Source organism: Danio rerio, chromosome 3, assembly GCF_049306965.1.
Source record: "Danio rerio strain Tuebingen ecotype United States chromosome 3, GRCz12tu, whole genome shotgun sequence".
Taxonomy (NCBI): domain Eukaryota; kingdom Metazoa; phylum Chordata; class Actinopteri; order Cypriniformes; family Danionidae; genus Danio; species Danio rerio.
In genome coordinates this window covers 45002004-45023039 of record NC_133178.1, presented here as the reverse complement: position 1 = coordinate 45023039, position 21036 = coordinate 45002004, and the positions used below count along the sequence as shown (strand labels likewise).

Genomic DNA, 21036 nt, shown 5'->3' with positions numbered 1-21036 from the left:
TTTAAATGTTTTTTTACTATTATTATTACACACACACACACAAACATATATATATATATATATATATATATATATATATATATATATATATATATATATATATATATATATATATATATATATATATATATATTGGTTTATGTTTGTTTCAGAAATTTTAATACAAAAGGAAAAAATGTCTTTTGTTTAGTTTTTGTTACATTAATGTTGGATTATTATCCCTTTACAGCCATATCCTGTACAGTTTTGTTGTCTGAATGGTGGTCATTTCGAACTAAAATGGTCCTGTGGTCCACTACAGTGGACATACTGTAAAATTAAAAATAAAAACAAAATGTAAAAACTCTAAATTGTATTTTTCTTAAACCAAAGGATGTAGGAAATCACAGAAAAAAGTTAAAAGGGTCTTTGGGTCCCAGAAGGATATAGTCAATAAATACACAGACTACAGAGACCAAATTGAACACACCTGCAATATGCTTGCTAGGATCAAAAGGGATATTTTAAAAAATGTTTTGGTTTACCAATGACTTCCATTTGCACTTTTTGTGCACACAAAAAAGTCTAATAGGAGATTGTTTGATTACCAACATTTTCTCATGATCTGGAGCACCCGGAGAAAACCCACGTGAACGCAGGGAAAACATGCAAACTTCACACAGAAACACCAACTGACCCAGCCGAGGCTCGAACCAGCGATTTTCTTGCTGTGAGGCGACAGCATTACCTACTGCAGCACTGCGTCACAGTGTGGGAAAGACAGTAAAATGTGGACTTAGAGAACAGTACATGTTTCACATTGTCCACAGCCCAAGATTTTCACGGCTGGCACCATTGAAACCAGTTTGGCGCGAGTGACCGAAGTTTGGCTACAGCAGCCCTGGCCATGTATATTGACCTTGTGGAGCTCTTGATAAACATTTTGGTGGATACAATCAGTGTTAGCACCTGGACATCTCTTTCAGACAGCTTCCTCTTGTGTCCAAAGTTGCTCCTGTTAGATTCGGTTTGGACCACCAACTATTCCAGTATATGGTTTAGGCAGCGGATGACTTTTGTGGTGGTTTTCTCTTTTCTTCAATGATCAGCGAAGTCAAATGGTTTTTATTTCAGAAGAGTTCTTTATTGTCGACAACAAAGGAGATTTTTCAGGAGACCCCCAGTAGCATCTCTGCCTGAAAATTCTGTGTCACTCATCTTCTGCCCTCCTTAAATACTCTGTTTTTGCCTTTGTTGTACATATGTCACACAAGACCCCTTCTAGTTTAACCCTTGACTCCAAATTCCACCTCTGTCATCTGTTTTTCCCTTATTTCTACATATATCACACAAGACCAATCTAGTTTAACCCTTGACCCCAAATTCCATCTAGGTTAACCCCTGACCCAAACCTGATAACTATATAACTTATCCATTTCTTGTGATTGGCAATTCTTCTAATGGTATGCAAGTCTACAAGCAGATTATACACATACAATTTGAATATATATATATTAACTTCACACTTTAAAGAGTATAATATCCACTTCACTTTCCAGCCGCAAACCATGAATATGCAATCTTCATACAGAAATGCCAACTAACCCAGCCAGCTCTCTTGCTGGCCCACTTGCCTTCTTTTAGTGAGGCGACAGTGCTAACAACTGAACCACAATGCCACCCTGTATAATACCATTGTCATCAAATTTGTCCAATAGAGTCTCAGAAACTTAGTTATAGGTTTGAATCCATTGTTCTTTTTGAGAAGTCCAGCCCCGGCTGTTGTGACTTGTGTTGGGATGCTTGGAAATGAATCGCAAAAACAATTAAATCACCTTAATCAACTACAATCATCTTTTCACTCAACGAGCAGTGCAAATCGACAAACAAGCAAATAAGCCAATCATTTCCAGGCTTTTGATGGCAGTAACCAAGCTTATTCAGGTAAAAGCTAATCAATGCAAAGCAGTAGGCCTAAATATTCAGTCACCAGTGAGAGTGTCTGCCAACAGCAGCGGGCATCATCAGGTCTGATGGCATGATGGAGGCAGAGAGACTCTCTCCAGGGGGCCGAGGGGGCAGCTGCCAGGATTTCTGCCGCCCCATTACTCCCACATAATTAGATCAGCCCGAACAATCCCAACTGCCTCCACTGAGCTGGTGGAGCCATCTGTGACAACATCTTACCTGCTCTCATTCCCAAATAAATCCCTCGTCTTTAGCCACACTAACACTTCCCGCAGGAGCAGTTCAGCACTGTCGGCTCTCTGATGAAGTCGTGCAGCAAAGAAAGAGTCATTAAGACTAAAAGAATTATATACGGTAAGGAGTTTTTGATGACAGACTTTTGACTTATTGGACATTAATGCATACACGAGAGTGAGTAAATGAACAGCAATTGTTCTTTTTTGGATGAACATTTTAAGTATCTCATGGAGTCTAATTCCAAAATGCCATTATAAAAAGATGGTCCAATGATTTCTGTGGTTTGGAAATCAAGAAATCCATTCATAAAATTTACTATAAAGAAATTAATGATCCTTCTTTCATTAAATTTGTCTAGTTTTGGAGGAATAATTAAAAAATGATGTGCACTTACTTGTATCATAATATAGACTAATATATGAATATTAAGATAATTGCATATAAATTCAATGAAGAAAAAATCAAGGAATAATTACACATTTTACTTTCATTTGGTGGGTAAACCTCTGTTGTATATTACTTTGTTTGCCCCCAAAATGGTTTTATTTATTTATTTATTTATTTTTATTTTTTTTAACCCTTAACCAATAAGCCATTCGAAAAATAAAACATTGGTTTAAGAGAAACATATAAGTGTAAAGAAATTAATATGAATCCAATTAATTAGACATGCTTTTGATTATGAAAATTGTATATATATTTGCATATTATATTTATAATTATAATGTATTATTTATAAATTAAGAATATATATATATATATATATATATATATATATATATATATATATATATATATATATATATATATATATATATATATATATATATATATATATATATATATATATATTCTAAATCCAGGAAAATCAAAGAGACAAATTTGGTAAAGAAAATAATCCATTTGTGGGGGAATACGCTATATAAATGTAGGGTCTTATTATTGGTATTACTATTATTATTATTATTATTATTATTATTATTATTATTATTATTATTGTTGTTGTTGTTGTTGTTGTTGTTGTTGTTGTTGTTGTTGTTGTTATAAAAAAAATTAAAGAGTCCCAAACATGTAACTTTTTGCTAAGCTAAACTAAACATAAATTTTCAACTTACAAAAACAGACATTTAAATTCATTATTTAGACATGCTTTTCAAAAAAAATAAATTACGTTTTAAATTTAAATTTACAGATTAATTAAACAATTTCAATTTTATTTAACAAGTTAAGTTTATTCCTAAATTGATTTTGAAAGGATCACATTGCTCATGATTGACCACAGCTTGTCCCGCATTTGCTAACACATGATTTACCAGTTAGACAATTCCTGAGTCACCATAAATAACCAGTGTTTCTGGTTATAGATAAAATATGAATAAATAAATAAAAAATAAATATAATAAAAAATACATAAATAAATCCTTCTTCTTGAAGAACCCCCCTCACACCACTACTCCTCCCTCTTTTTTCTTGATTGGGTGACACGCCGGCCCAGTGATCAGTATAGTTGCCTCACAGCAAGAATGTCACCAGTTCAAGACCTTTCTAGGCTAGTCAACAGTTCTGTGCAGAGTTTACATGTTTTCCCCATGCTAGCATGGGTGTCCCTCGGGTTCCCCGGTTTCCTCCCACAATCCAAAAGTGTTAAGTAAAGGTACATTGATCATACCGAATTAGCACCATAGACAAGCTTTTAGTAAGCAGTATACCTCTCTATAACATTATATGTCATTATAGTCAATAAGTCAGGGTAGTTCTCAAAATCTACCTAAGCTCAAACTCCCCTCTTGCCCTGCAAATGGGAGGGAGCCCAGGGCTCAAGGATCTTATAAGCTCAGGGCTCTCTCCCAGGACAGCATGCCAAACATGCTTTATATAGTCATAGCTAAGTGTGAGTTATTGAATAAAATTGAGTAGAGACATTAAAATGCCAAAAAAAAAAAAAAAGGATGTTGTGACATATTAAAATGGATTGCATTGATTTTTTCATTTTACTTGAAATGTGTCTTGCATCTTAATTTTAGAATATTTTAAAAACACAAATTCTTCTTTTTGTCAATTATTTCACATTCCAGGTTATTTCAATCTTAAGTTTAAGCTTGCAAAGTAATGGAGATCTTTTGCAAGAGACTATATAAATGTGTTGTCTTCACATCAGTTCAAAAAAACCTGCAGAAACGTTTTCATCAACCAAGTAAAATCAAGCATTCAATCACTGTTTTTGTATGAAAAAGAAAAGCTTGGACATTCTGCTAACTATCTCATTTTACAGAAGGTCTCAGATGTTGTTTAAAATGACATAAGAGAAAATAAATAATGACAGAATTGTATCCTATATTAAATCGTGTATGGGATTATCCTCATATTGACTGATGTTACAGTCATTTTTGGATGGCCTTTAGGTTTCTGAGCCCTTCTATGTGGAACACCTCTACAGATGGCAATGCCACTTAGAGGGCCGTGGGTAGGGATTTCAGAAGAGAGAAAACCGAGGCTATTTGGATCGCAGCTTATGCTGTGAGTCATATGAACAGTGCTTGCGAATGCACGTTTTAATCAAATATGAGCGCCTCAATAGCCAAACTTTAATGAAGCCCACTGTAAACACTGGCACTGCAGGAGTACTCATTGTTAGGCTTGCGCTGCGAAAGGATGCTAATAAGAAAAGAGATCAAAGGGAGGATGTTATAGGCAAGTTCCCACAAGACTTCATGGCCCATATTGCTGTTCAGCTCCAGGCTTCCACCTGCTTCGCTCCTTCTCTTTAAAAACCACACCGCATACTATAAAACCTCCTGCCATGAGTACGATTCAATTCCCATCATTCCTCCTGTGACCAAAGACACATGAAAGCAGTGTCGCACAGAAAGAGCTGTATTTGACAAATCCGAGGTGCCGCTTATGATATTATAAGTTTTTTTGCTGATATAACTTGACGGGTATCTTCAAATCGCATCAATTTTTTTTTTATTCAAGAGACTTGAATAGCTTGAGATCTATTTTTAAATAAATAGTTAATTTTTTTTAAATATATATTCTTTTTCTGTCATTATTTTCTCACCCTTGTGTCATTCTGAAATTATAATTGTAACATTTTCATTTGGTTTTAGATATAACAAAATGCTATATAATAATAATAGTAATAATAATAATAATAATAATAATAATAATAGTAATAATAATAATAATAATAATAATAATAATAATAATAATGATAATAACATATGAGAAAGGTCTTTCATTCATTTACTCTTGGCTTAGTCCCTTTACTCATCAAGAATAGCCACAGCGGAATGAACTGCCAACTTATCCAGCATACGTTTTACGTAGCGGATGCCTTTCTAGCTGCAACCCAGTACTAGGAAACATTCATACTCACTCATTCACACACATACACTACGGCACTTTAGTTTATTCAATTTACCTATAGCACGTCGTTGGACTATGAGGAAAACCAGAGCACCAAGAGGAAATGGAGAGAACATGCAAACTCTACACAGAAATGCCAACTGTACCAGCTGTGGAGCCACAGTGCTAACCAGTGAGCTACCATGCCCCACCAAGAAAGGTCATATGACTCCCATTTGTATTCTGAAACAGTGTAGTCAACCTCCATCCATAAAACACAAACAGGCCTGGATTTATCCTTCAGTTTTGCTTCACATAGTTCAATGCAATGTGAGCTGTTTTGAATAAATTGACTGTCAATTCAAAAATGTAAATAGGGTAGCAAGATGCACTCATAAATCAAAAGTGGAGTTGTGCACAACAGTGTTTCTACTATAAATGATAAATTAGCTTAATATTTGTCAAAGCAAAAGTAACAAAGAAAGACACAAAGTTTTTTGAACTCTGAACACATGCTTATAATATGCGGGTCAAATATGTCAATAGTAAATTTGGAATAGCTGAAGTGTATCAAATGGGATATTTTCATGTTAACATGAACACAATGCAAGGAGATCAAATACAAATGTTTTCAAATCAAGGGGTATTTCAGAGAGTAAGTTATAAGACAGATTGCTTTGAATTAAGTTTTTATCATGTTACATATATATGACAGACAGACAGACAGACAGACAGACATACAGTTAAAGTCAGAATTATTAGCCCTGTTTATTTTTTTCCCAATTTCTGTTTAACAAAGAGCAGATTTTTTTTCAATACATTTCTAAACATAATAGTTTTCATAACTCATTTCTAATAACTGATTTATTTTATCTTTGTCATGATGACAGTAAATAATATTTTACTAAATATTTTTCATGACACTTTTATGCAGCTTAAAGTGACATTTAAAGGCTTAACTAGGATAATTAGGTTAACTCTGCAGGTTAGGGTAATTAGGGTAATTAAGTTATTGTATAATGATGGTTTGTTCTGTCAAGCTTAAATGGGCTAATAATTTTGACCTTTAAATGGTTTTAAGAAAAACAAATAAAACTGCTTTTATTCTAGCCGATATAAATAAAATGAGACTTTCTCCAGAAGAATTTTTTTTATCAGACATTCTGTGAACATTTCCTTGCTCTGTTAAACATAATTTGGGAAATATTAAAAAAAATTATATTATAAAATATATTGTAAAAATAATTAGTTTTTATTTTTAAATAAGACTATTTGAATTACCCCATGGCATTATTTCACACATTTTAAGGATTAACTCACTAAATTTTTATTTATTTATGAAAACAATTTATATATAATACAGTAATTGATATACATGGGATGTGTCAAATAATCTTATTTCTAACCAAAAACAAAATTATTTTACTTTATTTGTTTTACTTAAGGGCGAGGCAGTGGCGCAGTAGGTAGTGCTGTCGCCTCACAGCAAGAAGGTCGCTGGGTAGCTTGTTTGAACTTCGGCTCAGTAGGCGTTTCTGTGTGGAGTTTGCATGTTCTCCCTGCCTTCGCGTGGGTTTTCTCCGGGTGTTCCTGTTTCCCCCACAGTCCAAAGACATGCAGTACAGGTGAATTGGGGAGGCTAAATTGTCCGTAGTGTATGAGTGTGTGTGTGTGAATGTGTGTGTGGATGTTTCCCAGAGATGGGTTGCGGATGGAAGGGCATCCGCTGTGTAAAAACTTGCTGGATAAGTTGGCAGTTCATTCTGCTTTGGCGACCCCGGTTTAATAAAGGGACTAAGCCAACAAGAAGACAATGAATGAATGTTTTACCTAATGTGTATAAGTTTTCTAAATGATTTAATAGCAGCTGTATGGTTTTGTACACTTCAAATAGCATTGCAGAAAACATGGTAGAGCCAGATGGTATGAAAACATGAATGCCCACATCAGCTTAAACTAAATGCATGCAGAAATGATTTAATGTAGACTGGCAAGTTAAATTGCAATGGTTTCCAGTTTATCTCATTAGCTGTCCAATTGTCCACAATACAAATTAGAAACAAAACACATAAAGCAGGTAAAAAAAGGTACTTATTTAAATTTTAAAGGCCTTTTTCCAGTACATGCCAGAATTACACCGCTAAACTACAGAACATTATTTACATTATCACCATAAATTAAACTTTACAACTTTATATCCTGATTTGTAATAATAATATATGGTTGAATATTAATAAAGTGAGTGCTATAAATGTTTTTTTAACAGATTTAGTTTTAATTTATGTGTATAAAAACTTTTATATTTATTTATTCATTTTTCATTGGAAGCAAATACCTTCAAGTATGTGTAAAATACAGTCATTATAGTGTAAAAAGATTAATTTAGTGTTATATTACTATTTAAAATTATACACATTACAAGAAAAGTATATTTCTACCAGCAATAGGAGACCATCTGGCTAACAATGCAATACTTATTTAACATACTAGGATTTAGGACAAACTTATTCCTTATTGAATAATATTTAGGATGGAGAGCAGCACGGTGTTGCAGTGGGTAGCACAATCGCTTCACAGCAAGAAGGTTGCTGGTTCGAGCCCAGGCTGGGTCAATTGGCATTTATGTGTGGAGTTTGCATGTTCTGCCCGTGTTTGTGTGGGTTTCCTCCGTGTGCTTCCATTTCCCCCACAAGTTCGGAGGCATGCACTAATTGGTCGTAGTGTATGTAAGACTGCTACCCTCAGGCAGACGGCTCCGCAGCATCCGATCACGCACCAGCCGGCTGAAGGAAAGTTTCTTCCCTCAGACTATCAGGCTGATGAACACCTAACACACCACAGACAGACTCTTCCATACCCCTCACTGCACACCATCAATATGTAGAATGCACTGCACTTTAACCAATCCATACTTGAAACAATTTTGCCTACAACTACGTGGACACCTATTCATTGTACATATCGCTGTCAATTTCACATGGTCGCTGTTTTTGCACTGTCTGTATTTTGTACTGTCGTTGTATTTGCTATCTGTATTTTGTACTGTCTGGAGCCAGCACCTAAGCTTTTCATTCATCATAGCACACATGCTGCTGATGATGTGACAATAAAAGTGATTTGATTTGATTTGATTTGAGAAGGGCTTCCACTTCATAAAACATATGCTGGATAAGTTGGCAGTTCATTCCGCTGTGGCGACCCTTGAATAATAAAGGGACTAAGCTGAAAAGTAAATGTTCCCAGAGATGGGTTGCGGCTGGAAGGGCATTTGCTGCGTAAAAACTTGCTGGATAAGTTGGCGGTTCATTCCTCTGTGGCGACGCCGGATTAATAAAGGGACTAAGCCGACAAGAAAATGAATGAATGAATGAAAAGAAAATTAATGAATTCATGATTTAGGACTGACAGGATACTGACAAATTAGCTTATATTTACCTATATGTTGATTTTAAAGTAGCAATACGGATTTGACAGTACTGCAAGAAGCTATTTTGAAGCAGAGCAACACATGGAATCCTTACATCTTAAATCTGACATTAAAAATCTGCCATATTTTCAGGCACCAGTTTGATTTTAGTGTTTAGTATTACAGTGTTTCTTCCTCAGACTTTAAAGTTTGTTTTTGTGCATTTTATTTTAAGCTTGACAATAAACAGTCAAAATAAAGAAAGATCTGTGACCTGTGATGATTCATGCATTACACAGAGAACAAAGACTTATTTGTCTTTCTTTTTTTTTTTTTTTTTTTTTTTTGACATGAGATGGGTAAATAATGCCAGAAATATTATTCTTAAGTGAACCATTCACCCAAAACTCTTTATTCTTTTTGTAGATTTAAAAATCTCTCTTCAAGGCAACATCAGAGGTTTGTTTTTCTTTCTGACAGTGTGATGATCTGAAACACACGAGTCAAAGTAAAGTGACCTTTTTTACCTTTAGGAAACAACTGACAGACAGTCTTATTTACAAGACAACAGCTTGAACTCGAGTTTAACGTTCGGCACTCTCCTTCAGTCAGCAAAACACATTCTAAAATAAATTCACATCAAACACAGCTCATACAAGTCAAGTCCTATAATTAGCAACATCAAGGGCGAATTGTTCCAACAAGAACAAGGCGACGATAACAACAATGAACCACTTTTCTCATTTGAGAGCTATAAAAACAGATTGTACTGAAGCATTTTTATTATTATTCGGATTGTGTTATTTTAGAAATGAGCCTATTTTCATATAAACGAAAGGTCTGTAAAGAGCAGATCTCTACAGACAGCATCTTTGCAAGTATCTGAGCAGAAGCATCTGAGAAGCTTCCAGAAGGGAAAAAGATGATGGGGTGTATTAATAGGACTTGGGCTGTGCTGTAGGACTGTCAGTAGGACTGAGCTGATCATCAACATATCATCTTTCTAAAGCTCCCTGTGGAACAGAGCCGGAAGCTTCTGAACTCCCAGAGTAAAGTTTTACTGCAGGAAATGAACTGTTTTCCTCAGAGTTGTGTTTCCATTTGGGGAACCAATTACCTTGAGGAGCGAGTACACAAAGAAAATGAAAGTTTTTTGATGAGAAAACTCTTCTCTGATGCATAAAAACATATAAAACCCAAGAATTGTCCGGATAAATGCAAACTGTGTAAACCAAAGGGGACCGCAGCTGCTGCTGCTCCATAAACATTTAAATTGAAAAGACCTCTGGACTTTCCCCAAGTCTCAGAGTTTATCAAAAAAGTTTTACTGAGGGGATTGCTGGTCTGCTTCAGCATCTATTTAGATGCAGTTTGGTGCAAACAAAGATTTGCTTGAGGATATAGCATGGCTGAATTGTCCGTGCTAGTTAGTTAGTTTCTGCAAAACTTTCAGCTTCAGTGTGTTTCTTTAACTAGCTTAAAACCTGTGTGCTGTTTATATTTGCATTCGGTAATAAGAAATCCTACATTAGGGAATGTGGACTTATTAGCAGTCAAGAGAAATGGTGCATGTCATTGCTGACATTATGATTGAGCTTGAGAACAGACAGTGTCTGGACACATAGAATATCATTATTTTTTACAGCAGGAGAGCATATTATATGACATTTAATGGACAGGTTTTATTCAGAGCTGCTTAGGCCACGAGAGGCCATCGTGCAGCAAACTGACATATTGTGGCTCGCTGAAGGGCATCTTCTTGCTAATTATCCTGCTTATTGATGTCACCATCAAGTCCAAACCTCCTGGAACTCATTTTGGACAACAGCATAACATTTTAACGACTTACAACAAAACAGAGAGAAAATTTTTTGATAACCAAGCATGATTGCATCTGCTGTTTTATGTGCTTTAAGATGATTGTACACATCATATAGATCAAAGATAGCCAACATACATCTGGGGCCTCATGTATCAAAACTTGATACAATGCACAAAACTTTGCACATGCCAGATTTCACGATTTACTGATGATGAAATGAACGTGAGAATGTGCAATGGTCCACACCAACTTCATGCCTGGCATATGTGTATTTCTTGTGTGTGTTTGTTTTATTTTCATTGGCGACTCCTAGAGGTAATTGTGTTAAATTGCACACTACAAAGTATCTTTGAGCCGTGCAATGCCAGCAGGGCCGGCGCATCCATAGAGGCGACCTAGGCAACCACCTAGGGCGGCAGAATAGAGAGGGCAGCATCCCCGACTCAACCCTTACCACCTGCGCCCTCAGTTAAAACCGCAACTAAGAGAGGGCGGTGTCAGCGACACAACCCTCACCACCTGCGCCCTCAGTTCGCATCTAGGGCGGCAGGATAGAGAGGGTGGTGTCCGCGACACTACCCTTACCACTCGCGCCTTCAGTTAGGCTAGTGCGATGGAATAGAGGCGGCTTCCTCGACACTACCCTCATCAGCCGCGCCCTCCATTATATCCGCGTCTAGGGCGGCAGAATAGAAAGGGTTAGGGTTGAGGGCAGCGTGACCGTCCTTTGCCTAGAGCGGCAGTTCAGCTTGCTCCGGCCCTGAATGCCAGCTGTATGGGACGGGATCATCCGCATGTCTATATAAGGTTTCCATACCATGCAGTTGACCAGTCAAACATTAAAGTGCAATTTGCAGCGATCGCCGGTTTTCCCAATGTAATCGGAGCGATCAACTGCACGCACATTGCTATAAGGCACCATCTGAAGACGAATTTGCATAAAGGAATCAGAAACATTTCCATTCAATAAATATGCAAATAATATGTGAGGTTCAAATGTGCTTAACAAATATTGTAGCAAGGTGGCCTTGGTCATCCCATGATTAATTTATTCTCACAAACAGCATGCTTGCAGAGCGGGCGATTGGGCAGCTGAAATGCCAGTGGCACTGCCTTGATAAGAGCAGAGGGGTGCTGCTATACCGCCCTAATAAAGCGTTCCTCTAATACATCTTTGTCTCCCACAGACACGGATACTACTCCAGACAGTAAAGTGTTGCCCACAATTGAGGCAACTCTCTCCTCAAAGGGTGTTAGTTCAGCATCCCCTGGTCCCCCTGTCTGTTCGGCCCATACTTTGATGCTGCGCCGCTGTTCTCCTCTTAACCTGCATTTTTACATCGGACCATTTCTTTTTTAATTCACTCACAGTCCGATATTCAGACCCCACTGCGTTAATCGCATCAGCTAAATTCTCCCACTGTATTTTTTTCTTCTTTTGTTATTAATTCAGGAGGACAAACTTGCAAATAACTATTTTTCTCCAGTCTACCTGCAATAGAAGCACCTCCAATTTACATTCTGTGAACTTTCTCTTTTTTGCTTGGTTTTTCCATTGCTTTTTTGTGTGGTCTTGCCAAAGTAGAGTCATTAACGTATTTATCAGGGTGAGGATGCAGAGAGGGGTTTTGCGCTCATGCACATGCGCTCAGTTTCACGTTAATTCGATGTGCAAAGAGAATATGTGTGGGATTTTGCGTAAGCAGTGTTTCATACATCTGATTTTTTTACTGCGTACGCACAAAGCTGTAAATGTTTTAGTATGAATTCAATGGAAGTCTTTGTACATGTGACCCCTGATCTGTGCTGCCTTCAAAGATTAATCAAATATCTTGTATACAGGAACATAACATTTGGGTGTGCCTAGTGTCTTTCTTTTTTCTATGTGCTGCAATACAAAAAAATTAAAAATACTGTCTGGTTTAAAAAAAGAAAAAAAAATAATTTGAAAACTGGCTTTTAAAGTATTTTTAAAGCTTTGAATAGAAGATTTATAAACCACATCTATAGATGAAATGATAGATAACTGGATAAATTAAAGGGGAATGAACTGATGGCAGATAGGTGGGTGAATGGATTAATGAGTGGAATGAGCAATGAGTGGGTGTATAGATGGAAGGATGGGCGGGTGGATAGGTAATTAATGGATACATGAATAGAGGTACCAATGGGGGTTTGTACCAAAAAATTAGTAGATAGGTGGATGAATGGGTTGAAAATGGAAAGATGGATGGATGGATGGATGGATGGATGGATGGATGGATGGATGGATGGATGGATGGATGGATGGAATTGTCGACTAAAAGTTGGTCTGAATAAAATGATAAGTAGTTATATGGGTGGATGAATGGGTTCATGGAGTGTTGGATAAATTGAGATGGATGGGTGGGTGGGTAATTGATGAATAAATTAATATATGTACCAATAGGTGTTTGTACCAAAGAATGAGTAGTTAGGTGGATGAATGGGTTGAAAATGAAAGGGTGGATGGATGGATGGAAGGATGGATGGGTAGATAATTTATGGATAAATTAATAGATGTAACAAAAGGGGTTTGTACCAAAGAATGGGTAGTTAGGTGGATGAATGGGTTGAAAATGAAAGGGTGGATGGATGGATGGATGGATGGATGGATGGATGGATAGATGGATGGATGGATGGATGGATGAAAGAAAGAAATTGTGGGTTGAAAGTTGGATTGACAGAATTGTATGGGTGGATGAATGGGTTCATGGAGAGTTGAGTAAATTCAGATAAATGGATGAATGGTTGGGTGGTTGGTTGGATCAGGGAGTGCAGACATATGGGTGGTTTGTAACTGAATGTACAGATGAGTGGATGTGTGGGTCGGTCCATGCATAATCAACGGATGGATGTAAATGTGATTGAATAGATACAAGGATGAATTAATTTCTCTCAACTTCCTTAAGGGCATGTCCTGATTCACTGAAATTCACACGTCCACATAACTGAAATAAAGCAAATCGTATTAATTCAGTTTTTTTTTTTCTTTTTGTTGTTTAAATTGAATTTGCATTTGAATGCAGTATCAATATCCCTAGGTTTATGCGTTCGACAAACATCCCAAGGAGCATTTTCTAGCATGCGTGCAAACCTTGAAGCCATGTATGCAGAGGTTTGATTTACCCCAACAACAACAGCCTGCGCCAGCTTGATTAAAATTTATCACAGTTATTATTAGTGTGCTAAAGGGGGGCAGCACGGGGCTTTTTGGTTCTTCCTGACTAGGAAGTCTAGGCATATTTAGTCATTAGACCTACAGACCTGATATGATCTGCTCTGCTCTGTTCACGCTTATGAACTTTTTAATCAATGCATGCTTATTACAGTGTATATCCCACAGATGCTCATATTTCACGTGGACACCTGCAAGCTGTCAAAAACAAAAAGCGTCATTGAGGCAGTACCAATTCTAAGGGTCCAACTATGGGTATTACTATGTAACATTAAGACAAAAAAACACCATCTTGGAATAAATACAGAAAAAAGTGGACTTTTTTTCCACAGATTTAAATTTCCCATCCAAATTACAGATAAATGGTTATTTCCCTCCCTTTCCCCACGCTGTATAGATAAACGTATCAATCAGATTAAAGTTTCTGAATGCTCACATGCAGGCCTGACATGATGTGTAACCTGAAACAGACATTAACCGTCAGCACTAGATGGGAAACCGCTAAACCCCGACAACTGAGATGCAAAGGAAGGCCTTTAAAGTCGATTCGGCTCATTTTCTAATGACGCTTCTCATAGCCTGCGCCTAAAAATAAGATGTGATATTACAAATCATCACCCGTGCATTGTTCAGGCTAAACCCCCTGACTATTAAGCCTGCGTGTGCTGTGGTGTGAGGGCAAAATTGTACGCTATTCGTACTGCAGAATAAATCGCACCGCTTTCATTAACAGCTCCGCCACACGTTTCAAATAGGCACCGTTTTTATGACCATTATTACTGGGAGATCTTCCCAGCACAAAGAATAAGCTGCCTGAAATTCGACACATAGAAAACCAGAAAGCGGATCTGCTGCTAAAGCGAAAACAAGAGAAATTCCTGTTTGGTGTACTTACTATGAAACATCCACTGTTGTTGTTGTTGTTGTGGTTGGAAATACAGAAAAGTATTCAAGACACAAAGAAATCTGAAACTGTCAGGGATCTGTGATGATTACAGGAGAGGTCGTTTGTTCAGTAGGTAATACAGCTGTATAACAGTGATAATGGGTTTTCTCATCCCATTATTGAGGTTTGTCTGGCTCATGAGGCTGTTAAAGGTCTGAACATAATGTGGAAATCATGTGGAAACATCTTACCGTTCTTACCCATTGCCAGCATAGACTGTTATACTCCCAAAGGGACACTAGACTCGCAGAGAAACCTACTGTTCATGTAAATAGCACTGCCTGCAGTAATTACTCTGTCCCCTTGTGAAGGTCTAAGAGGAGTTAACAGGTCAGAACAGATACAAATGCTTATTTCTAAATATTATTCATGGTGATAATGAAGGGAACCAGTTGAATGTATTATTGGGTATGTGTATAACTGTTGTACTTGTCAACAAAGTTTTGCTTGCTTGCAGAAAATTTAACTCCTATTTGTTTATCGGTGTGAAATGTTTGAAGGTGCCGTGGAATGCACTAAAACAGTATAGTCAATTGTTCTCTCATATCTAAAATAAAAGGTGTGGGGCTTAGAAAGCTGCAAACATTGTACAGAAATGTTTTACAGGTCCATTTTAAGCCCTATAAATTGGCCTTGATATGATATATGGAATATGCAGTATTTCTTCCTATTCTGATAAATTTCCGGTTAATGTGACTTTTTTTTTTTCATTTTATACAGTTTCTTTTACAGCATCGGCCTTGTAATGTAAATAAAATAAAATCAGTTAAATAGACTTTGGCATACATTTAGTTGCTCAAGCGTAAAATGAGATGAAATGCCGTTTACTCACACATGGCCGTCAGGATTAGCAGGCTAGCGCAGAAACTCTATATACATATTGGATATACTGGGGTAAAATAAATGCTCATATTATAAAGACATGGCGAGGAAGATGTAATATAATATAGTGATTCTTGTACATTGTAAGACCCACTTTATATCGGATATCACTCAGCCAGTGGAGATTTTTAAAGAAAACAGATCTTAAACGTGCTGATTTGTAATGGAATATAGCTCATCGGAAGTGCTTGACCCGGGTTACTGGCAAATTTAAAGTCCTTCCGCATATACCCTATTGGCCTTAATTTTGACCATATTTAGATATAAACACACACAAACAGTGTAATGTACTCTGAAATACACATCCAATATGCTCCATTCTAAAATCTATTTCAATTTTTTATTCAAAATGTAAAAAATATCTACTGATGTTAATGAAAAAATGCATTAGATGTAGAGATATTTCACCTTGTAAGCAGGCGGTGTACATTTCTGAACTGATGATTGTTTTTTTATTTTGTTTGAATATTGGTGGTTGTTGTTTATTTATTTAATTATTTAGTATACCACCCTTCAGATACTAATACTAGGACTAACGCTAATAAATTTGTACCTAAAAAAAGACAAACAACACCTACAAGTTCTTAAAGCCTTGTGTTCCCTTCTTGAATGATATACAGTACACTACCTGACAAATCTTGTTGCCTATCCAAGTTTTAGGAACAACAAATAATAGCTTGACTTCTAGTGGATTATTTAGTTTCAGAAGTGGCTTATATGAAAGGCAAAGGCCTCTATATTACAATAACTTTACCATAATAAAATATGACCATGCCTTGATCTTTAGTCATTTAATTAGGATAGAAAGGTCTGACTTTGCTTAGACAAAAATCTTGACACTTAACAGACATAATGTACAGTATAGAATATAAAGTCATGATGCAGTGGAAAAAGAATTAATAATTGTGAATGGCTCCCATGAACTTGGAGGACTGCATCCATACATCTCTGCAATGACTCAAATAACTTAGTAATTAAGTCATATTGAATGGCAAAGAAAGCGTTCTTGCAGGACTCCCAGAGTTCATCAAGATTATTTTGATTCATCTTCAATTCCTCCTCCTTCATCTTACCCCAGACATGCTCAATAATGTTCGTGTCTGGTGATTAAGCTGGCCAATCCTGGAGCACCTTGATCTTCTTTGCTTTCAGGAACTTTGATGTGGAGGCTGACGTATGACATGAGTGCTACCGTGCTGAAGAATTTGCCCTCTCCTGGTTTGTAATGTAATTGTCATGTTCACCAGTGATCCTTCCTGACAGATCGCTGGTGAACTACAAATGTCATGTTTAGGAACTACAAGTCCTATCAGGCCATGCCAAACACCAGCTGCTCATCAAGACTGATGAGACACAGCTGAGACTTGTTATGACTGATCATTTAGACTATTTATACACCACACATACACCAGTTTAGTATGGAGTCTTTGATGTTGATGTATGTACCTTGCATGTCCTAGCTTCTTGTTGTTTTGCCTGTTTCTTGACTTTAGCCTTGTTTATTGTTTGATTCCTGTTTGTCATCTTTTTTTGACCTTATGCCAGTTTTTTGACTACGTTTTTGGATTGTCCTTTTTGTATCAGCCATTTCTGTTTGTCCCTGTTTTGCTTAAATATAATCTTATTTATCTGCACTTGGATCCTCGTCTCTGTTGTTCCTTGCTTTGATCTCCTCACGTGACGTAATTGGGCAGCCCAAATGTTTTCATACCTCAGGCTGTTGATGTTGCTATCCACTCTGCAGATCTCTGGCATGCCCCATACTGAATGTAACCCCAAACTATGACTTTTTCTTCACCAAACCTGACAGATTTCTTTGAGAATCTTGGGTCCATACAGGTTCCAAAAGATCTGCAGTATTTGTGATGGTTGGGATGCAGTTCAACAGATGATTCATCTGAAAAAAATCTGCTTTCTGACACTTTTCCATATGATAAACTAGAAGTCAAGTTACTATTTGTTGCTCTTGAAACTGGGATCAATGACAAGACTTTTGTCAGGTAGTGTAAATTTTTCGTCCAACACCTTTCGATAGATTTAATAGTTTGAAGTGATACACTGTGGATATTTGTTGTAGATTACAGCATAAAAAAACTAACTTTCTTGTTGTTTTACAGAATTAATTCTTAATAAACTATTTCTTATACAATATATTGTTTAAACTACTAAAATGTCACTTTGCTAAACTGCAGAGGTGAATTTTGCAGCTCATAACCGTAATGGATAACAGTACAAAATATGGAATTTGTTCATTAACAAATGTTTTATACAGTGTGGATGCCATATTTCAAGTATTTAGAATATTTAGATTAAGTTACTAAATGTAAGTTTTCAAACATATTATCAATGACTTTTTAACTCATGCAATGAATAGTGTCTAGTGAAATACTTGTTTAAAGTAACTTTTCCATCCCTTTCCATCTATAACACATTTTACAATCAGGATTGTCGATGCCTTTTAAATCACCTTCTATCATGCACTGCACTTTTTCCATCAAAGCTTAGCAAAGTCCTGTTGCCTACCATTGTGTAATCCCATTACAGCCTTGTACATTTCATTTCAATGCATGCTCTTTACTCAAAGCCGGCGTCCTTGCATTTCAGTATTTATGCAACATCTCTTTCCCTTGATTTTATCTCATAAAGCAATGAAAACAAACTTCAGAGGGGAGAGACTCAGCAGATACGTAGGTTCCCTGACGGAGATGCAGGGAAGACCACAGAGAAACCCGAACGTCAGCATCACACGCACTCTCTCTCTAATTCAATCTGACATTGTACCCTTTAGGCCTGCTCACCTCCTCAGCTTCGCAGCGCTGAAGAAGCACTAAAACGTCCTGTACTGGTTCATTCAGCCTTTGGTGAAGCAAGCCGAGCTAAGCTGAACAGGCAGAGTGTGTTTGAGCAGCTGGCACTGTCAATAATCCTGACACCTCTTGTGCTCATGGTGAGCCACAGCCAAATGACAAAGCTCCAAACCTTTGTATATCATTGACTGTAGGAGAACGATCCAATTAGAGCTGTTTGTCAGGGGAGAAGCAATCATTAAAAGCTGTAGTGTGGCAGATTACCCTCTAGTGCTGACTGACTTCATACTCGAGCTGTTCTTTTGCATAGTCTTCATGAATATATGCAAGCACTTTCTGTGTTTGAAGAGGGTTTCTTTTTTTTTTTTTTTTTTTTGCTGTTGGGTACCTTGCTTTATCCTGCTCATCTTACATATAGAAAGAACATTAAAACAGACAGTATGAGTTTTAAAAAAACGGACCCAAGGCAAGGTGAACTTGATGAGAAGGATTTATCAGTTGGCCCACTGGAGTAAATAGACATCGGTATTTTAGAGTGTAAAATAAAAAAAAGACAGAAAAAGGTGTTCATACCTTTTCCTGAGGCATTAAAGATTGTCAGGTTGTATGATCATCTATAATAAGAAGATATGTGGTTTCTTGGATAACTCTACTCAACTTGACAGAATCTTGTAAGCAAAAGGTTGTACTTCCCTCTGCTGGTGATTTTAAGGTAATGTGTCTTCAATTACAAATCTTTGATTCTTATTTGATGTTCATCTATTATGATTATTTTGCCAATACTTTTTTGCCAATGGCTAAAAAAATGTGTTTAAAGTGTCGTCATAGAACCTAGGTTGGTCAAAGACTTAGCCTAGGTAAACTACATATATAAAGTGTTTTGTCCCATATGTATATACTTAAAATTTGCCATTATATATATATATATATATATATATATATATATATATATATATATATATATATATATATATATATATATATATATATTTATATTTATTTATTTTCTTTTATTATTTTTTTTTAAATGCTGGCACACTGTCAATTAACGAAAGTTTTCTGTTTTTAATTTATAATACAAAGTCTGTTCAATGAGCTGCCAGTACATTTCCCATGTTTTTATACAAAAAAATTTTATTTTTTAGTGTAAAAAAACATTTGAATAGGAGAGAGCGGGGCACAAAGTAACTAAATAATAAACAAAGTAATGGGTTAGACAAACCATATATATATATATATATATATATATATATATATATATATATATATATATATATATATATATATATATATATATATATATATATATTTTTTTTTTTTTTTTTTTTTTTTTTTTTTTTTGGCCAACAGCAGACAAGCTTCTCCTACAAATGAGCACTGGTTGTATGATCGCTGAGCATATGGTTTCTATGCAGTATTGCCGAAAGTGCCAGGGGTAAAAATGTTTCAATTTACCCCACCTGCTGGGCAAGTTGTAATAGACAGAAGGTTAGCTGCAACTGGTGCTTATAAAGTCAGGTTTCACACAATTAAATTTAATTCAGTTTACTTAATAGTATAACTCCTTAGTACTTACTTTTTTTAATTGTATATATTTATTAATTTATTGGACACATAAACACATTTGGATTTATTTGCATTATAATCCATTATTATACAATGATTTTATTTGCATTTTAGCAATATAATTTATTTTTTCTATTAAAAAAATATTATATTCAAAAAAACATTTTATTTAAAAAGTTTTTAACATTACACTCAAAATTCAACAATTATTTTGTTTGTTTACTTTTTGGTACAACAATGTGCGGCTTATTTGTAACAACCTGTTACAACTAACCCACTGTGTCGTGTTTTTCTCAAAACTGGTTATAAGTCATTGTGCAATTTTACATCTTTCACAATTGTCCCATCTTTTTGTGCAGAAGACAATAATGACAACAATATAGTCTACATACTTTCACAGATTTATTTAAAATAAAAAAAATCATTGCCTGTCATAAAAAATACCTTTATGCTGCAAAAATTGTTTCTCCTGTGTTTCTCATCCAAATTCCATACAAACTTTTTCAATAATTGGCAGGAAAACGTTTGCTGACACTGTGGTGAAAATCTCAGAAGCATGCCATGGTTAACCCTGAGCAAATACCCTAAAACTTTGTGTCACATTTTACCCCGCTTTACTTTGTGCCCCATGCTCCCCTAATCTTAACAACCTTTTTCCATTTTTTTTTAAAGTGTTTTAAAAAAAGTTCTATGGATGTCACACTTCTTCATGGAACATTGAATGCCAATAAAGAACACTTTATCAGAGTCAGTTTTTATATTTTCTTACCTTAAAGTTGTTTTGACTGCTGTTACTCAGGAAAAACCAAACCCATCGATCTTTTGTGGGCCCTTATGACAACTAGTCCTACTATGTTGTACAAAGATACAAAAGCTGTC

The 21036-nt window shown here is 36.0% G+C and overlaps 1 long non-coding RNA gene across 1 annotated transcript in view; it reads right to left on the bottom strand.

The window, feature by feature from the left end:
• Positions 1 to 21036, bottom strand: part of LOC141381272 (uncharacterized) — a 66135-nt gene extending 45099 nt beyond the window's left edge. Inside the window, exon 1 of the long non-coding RNA XR_012401188.1 lies at positions 20927 to 21036. This is a non-coding gene — a long non-coding RNA (uncharacterized lncRNA). The remainder of the gene's footprint in view (positions 1 to 20926) is intronic.